The sequence below is a fragment of the Petaurus breviceps genome, unplaced genomic scaffold (genome assembly GCF_028583685.1).
Source record: "Petaurus breviceps papuanus isolate PSGF00001 unplaced genomic scaffold, PetGlider_PUasm1.0 175, whole genome shotgun sequence".
In the NCBI taxonomy this organism is placed as follows: Eukaryota; Metazoa; Chordata; class Mammalia; order Diprotodontia; family Petauridae; genus Petaurus; species Petaurus breviceps.
The window spans coordinates 54131885-54137884 of NW_027185764.1; the positions used below are offsets into that span (position 1 = coordinate 54131885).

The window sequence follows — 6000 nt, forward strand, 5'->3', positions numbered from 1 at the left end:
TAAGGAGAACACTGTAGAACCATAGGCATGCCTAAAGCATAGGCCAGGTGTGAAGGCACATCCTAGGGGACTATTTATTCCCACCTCCTTGAGGAGAAAAGGAAGGGCCAATGAGAATGTTTTCCCCAGAGTGTGGGGCATATGCTTTCATTCCCAGTTACGAAGTCTAAGAGACAAATGTAGATATTTAGTGATCCTATAAGAAGGAACCAAACCTAACTAGAAACAGGCACTATTCACAGTACCATCTGGTATAATACAAGCGTCTTGTTATAGCATGACCAAGCTATATCCATGCACTGCTTTTCCAAGCCTGGGTATCACTAAAGACATCTCTGAATCAGAGACACAGGGCCATGCGCTATACCATTTTGGTGCTACTTTATGCACAAGCCATCCTAGGCCACCTGTGAATCATGTATTCATACTTTTTTGTTTCTGTCGGTCCTATTGTAGTCCATTGGTAGAAGGCAATTGGGTTCAGCATGAAGAGACTCAGTAAGTCAGAGAAGGTTGGAGAATGAGGAAAAGTGGGAAATAATTATTCACCAAGAAAAGCATCATGAAAAGACTCAATGAGTCAGAGAAAAATGGATGAGGAAAAGTAGTAAACCATAAAAGAAATGAATTATTTACCGAGAATGGCTTCACAGCAGAGTGGAAGAAAAGAAAAAACTAACCTGGGGCTTAGGAGACCTGAGTTCAAGTCCTGACTATATTATATTGTATTATATTATTCTACCATATTATATTATATCACATAGTATCATATTATATTGTGCTATGTGTATTTATATATTATAAAACATATAATGGCGTGTATATTATACATACATACATATATAAAATGGGATCTTAGGAAAATCTCTTCTAGGTGTAAGTTTACTCATTTGTAAAATGAAGGAGTTTCTAATAGTGCTATTATAATATGAATTCTTTTAAAAATATATAAAATTCAAATAGCACCAAGAAAAAATGAAGAAAATATTACTGGCTCACCAAAAAAAAAAACATCAGGCTTGCCATTTCTGTGGCTAATATAATCAACCATGCAACCACACCAATCCTGGAGTCACCATTCCAAAATGACTGAAACTCTCCAAACTCCTTCTGAGTTACTATTCAATTGCAATGGTTCTATGACCCATCATTCCCCTATTCTCAGGACCCTAAGATTATGTTAACCTCATAGAGTTGTATCCCCAACCAAAATTTTCAAACTTACTGACGTTCTTCAGGCTCACTCAGTTGACCTTAGCCTTTTTTTAATTCTCTTTTTTTCTGTTTCCATTCCAGAAACTCCAATTCCCATTCCACAGCTATACATTTACACAATCTTTTACCAGCTGTGGATAGATAGTTATGATAGACAGATAATTGAAGATAACAGCTTATAGTTACATAGTGTTTTTAAGACGTGCAAAGCACTTGACATATATTACCTCATTTGATCTTCACAGTAGCTCTGTGAGGCAACTGCTAGTGTTATAGTAATTATGATATTAATAATAAAATAGCTTATTTTTACTATTAAGTTTGTTTTTTTATTGAGGCAGAGCAAAGTTAAGTGGCCTCTCCTAGATAACAAAGCCAGTAAGTATTTCAAGTAGAAGTTTAACTCAAGTCTTCCTGATTCCAAATCCAAATGGATTCAACACATAATTTCTTTGTGATACCTATAATTTCTTTTTAATTAGGTAGCTTTTAATATGAAACTATGAAAAAAAATATGTTTTCTCTTCTTCCTTGGTTTTCTCTACCTTAAGGAGGAATAGAAGTTTTGTCAGTATTTAAGCACCTTCCTTGGCTGGTCCTAGATAACCTTTTACACACAGTCTATAAGAATTGGTCAGGGTTTCACTTGAGAGTCAAAAGAGTAGAAAATGACCTGGGCAAGGTTGAACTAGCTTTAGTCATTAATAACAGGGAAAAAAACAAGATAAGGATTTAAGACATAGCTCATTTTTGTAGATTCATATTCGTAGATACTTAGTTCTAGAAGAGATCTTATAAATCATCTATTCTTACTTCTTTCATATTAAAGATAATGAAACCTAGGGAGGCCAGGTAGCACAGCGAGTAAGAGCACTGGCCCCAGTGTCGGGATGACGTGGGATTGAATCTGGGTTCAGATATTAAGCACCACACCCAGAAATAACTGGCCGTGTAACTTTGAGCAAGTTACTTAACCCCAATTGCTTAAAAAAAAAAAAAGACAATGAAACCTGAAGCCAGGGAAAGTTGTTTTTTATCCAAAGTCATACAGCTACTTAGCAGCAAAACTGCCTCTCCTACCTAGGTCTACTGACTCAATCTGATGTCTTTCCAGACAAATTTAATTGATTTGACATGAGTACTGTTGGGGTGGATGAATTTAGATCACTTTGTGATTTTAACTTTATGCATATGTGTGCATATACACAAACACATACACATATATGTGTGTATGTATAAATATTTCCCAAATACAAACACCTCAAATTAATGGCATACATGACAAACACAGTAAGCAATTTGTTAAAAACTTGATTGAGAAACACCAGGGTTCTATGAACCCTACATTGATGACCTGGGCAGAAGAACATGTTCTCAGTATAGAGCATATCAGGGCTTATTCTCACACAAACTCAGATATGTCATTGGTTAAGTCATGTCTTAACCTCTGAAACATAACTCTTTTTGGGCAGAATCTTTCTCTAATTAGTCAAGAAAGGGCCTGCTTATTAATTTCCCCAGAATCAGCATTGTTACCCTAATTCCATTCTGTGCACTTATGCATATGCCAACATAACGCAAACTATACTGCTCTCTTTGACCATATAAATAAGAACTATATAATGCACCACATTTAACTATAGGAAATCTTATCTAGTATTCTTCATGACAACATTATAAACTACCAGTGTGGCTTGCTGAAGAAAATGTGCATTTTAAACAGCAAAATATGAGCAGCAAAATGAAACCTGAGAAAAATTAAAAGTTTCCCACAATGCACATATATAATAGCTTTATGTGCATTCCAGGCAGTATTAACTAGTTACAGTATATGCATATATTTGTGCTAACAAACATACACACACACATTTTAAACAAATGCCAGGTGTGATCGAATCCCCTAATATGATGTTTTCTAAAATAATTTTATAGTACATGCAAACTCTTCCTGAGATAAGAACTTGTGGGGTTTGGAAAAGACTGTCTATGGTATGTCCTAAAAATTAAGCTGTTATAGAACATGACAACAGAGGACACAGATGCTTCATATTTTTAAAGCAGGAGACAAGTTATGAAAAAGGACATTATGATAAATCAATTTCTAGTTTGTGCTTCTTGGGAAAGAAAGCCTCCCAAAGTTCTAGACTAAAAGACAAATAACTGTAAATTCTGTCTGTAAGGTTGTCTGTGCTCCTTCTGGACATTAAATTAAGTCTTCACAATTCTCCCAGAGCCAATCTGTCATCCTTGGATTGTCAAAACACTTCTCTGCATAAAAAGGTAACCCTCCAAAGAACAGTACCATAAATTGCGTAAGAACATAAATTAACAAGAGGAAAAAAAAAGAGTTTATCCTTGGTAAAGAAAGGAAAGGAGATGGAGAGAAAGCAAGATGGAAAATATTCTCCCTCTGGTCAGTAAAAATATGTCTGTTGAGTGTCATGTTTTCCACTGAGGCTGAAGCAGAACCAGGCAGGATGTCAACTTTTGCATCTCAAAGAGAACTTTCCAAGATTATGATACAGATCTATGGATCCATTTTTCACATGAGAAGGAGGTCACTGTCAACTAGTTTAACTGAGAGGCAAGATTCTCATCATGCTCTGCCTGTCCTTGCACTGCCTGTTTCAAAACAAAGCAGAGCTATGTTTCTGACTGCCATTCTGAAGCGCTGGGTCCTGCCCTGATACATGTGACTTCTTCGTTATCTTGCCAGGGGCTACTTCTCCTGATGTCCCAGGGGAGCGGCATTTTTTAATCTTTAATGTGTGCTTATGAAGCTTTATAGTAGAACTATTCAGCTGGCAAAGCATCACAAAGTTTTACACACTAATATAAAATGTAAGAACCATGTCTTCAAAACTCAATTAGCTTTGCATTCTAGCCATTATTAATGGCATGTTTAGGATATATGGTTTGTTCCACAAGTTTTTCTAAGCCTGCTCTCTCCTTTGTCTCCTAGCATAACATGTCTGATACAATAATGAAGCATATAATACTCATCTTGTGCAATGATGTATATTACACTATGAGAGGCTGGACATATTGTGATTTCCTGGAAAGACTGATGCTTGTTCAACCTCATTCAGGCTTTTGACACAGAAAATCATTCCATCTCACCCAAGGAGACATGGTCCAATACACGTTGGAAATCCACGATTTTCTCTTTTTCCCCTGATGTCACTGCTCAAGATTTGAGAAACCTTAATATTTCTCCCTCCCACTAAAGCCCTATGCCAGGATCTCCTTGAGGTGCCAAGATAAGATTCAGTCCTTGAAGGCTGTATTTTACAGGTCCCCAACAGTGTTCTTCCCACTAACAATTAACCAGCAAACTCAAGTGGCATTTAAATTCAAATGATAGAGAGAGAACAACTACTAAAAATCATCCCCTAAAACCCAAGATAACACTTTCTCACAAATATACAGAGTCCATAGAGGTGAGAGGAAGAATAGAGGCACACCAGAAGCACAATTGTAAGGAGAAACAGGATCAGAGAACACATGTGACCAAGGTAACTCACCATTCTAGAACTACAGGGCCATGACATCTTCTCACTCTGGACAGTTCTGATGACATACACAGTGGGACAGGGCATCAGTCTTGTCTCAGTGTCAGTGAAAAATGAGTCACTCCTGCTTTTAGCCTGGGATGGCATTCCACAGAGCATGACAAGCTGGTCAGGTGGCTCAGAAGGGCTTGTTCAATGAAGGTCATACTTATCCCATTTGGGGCCAGACATGCTTAGTCATTGGGTTGATCATCACAGAGCACAGCATCTGTGCTAGATGCATCAATCTGCTGGATTCTATGGGGTTTGCTCTTCAATAAAGAGTCTCTACCATCTACAGATTCAGGCCCCACTAGATGTATTGTATTATTTCAGCTGGAGTATTATATTGCCCTTTCCAGTTGGAATGCTGCTATGTTCTTTCAGAAAAGTCAGAGACTTTATCCTAGGCTTATTAGAAATCTCTCTAGGTCTGTTGTCTCAGGACCTTGGCTCAGATATTTGTTACTTATGAAGCAGTGGCTATGAAACGTGTAACCTCTTTGACAACTCTTAATGGTTCAGAACTGGCTTACTTCCATGAGGTATCTCTGAGTACCCCAGCTATCAGTATGGCAACTTTCTCAGAATGTTTCCCAGATTCCTATTAGATCTTGTGGAAATGAGTACCTGGTGATCAAGTCAGTGAGGCATTTTGTGCCCTAAGACAAGTTCCTTGTCTTTGCTGACCTTTTCATATGCAATTAAATTAATCAAAACTGTAAAATGAAAAATAAAACAAAAAACAAGACTTCTATAATGTCTACCAGCAGGATAGCTGATTCATCAAAAGTAAAATGCAAGCAAAAATTAGAGATATATAAGATTCTTGGCACAGTAAGAAGGCAGATAAAGTTTAGTTTTATACCAATAATAACAATCCAAAGCATTTTTACAGTGCCCTTAAGGCTATTTATGGGCCAAAGACCTTTGGTAAATCTCAAATATTTAGGGCTGGTAGAATCACACTGATCAGTGATAAGGACATGATGCTGGAGAACTGAACAATCCCATAGTGTTCTCAACACACTGTCATCAGCCAATACCGAATCCATTGACTGTTTATCTCAGTTTGAAGCTCATCCCTCTCTAGTTTTACTTCCAAATGAAGGTTTTGAATGTCATTAAGTTCTTCTCACATAGCAAAACTCCTCTGACTGATTCCATTGCAGCAGAGATCTGTAATGGAAGAAGAAGAAGAAGAAGAAGAAGAAGAAGAAGAAGAAGAAGAAGA

General features: G+C 37.2%; 1 long non-coding RNA gene across 1 annotated transcript in view; it reads right to left on the bottom strand.

Moving 5' to 3' along the window:
- Window positions 1-5585, bottom strand: part of LOC138158864 (uncharacterized) — a 134379-nt gene extending 128794 nt beyond the window's left edge. Inside the window, exon 1 of the long non-coding RNA XR_011167754.1 lies at window positions 4740-5585. This is a non-coding gene — a long non-coding RNA (uncharacterized lncRNA). The remainder of the gene's footprint in view (window positions 1-4739) is intronic.
- Between the last annotated feature and the right edge of the window lie 415 nt (window positions 5586-6000).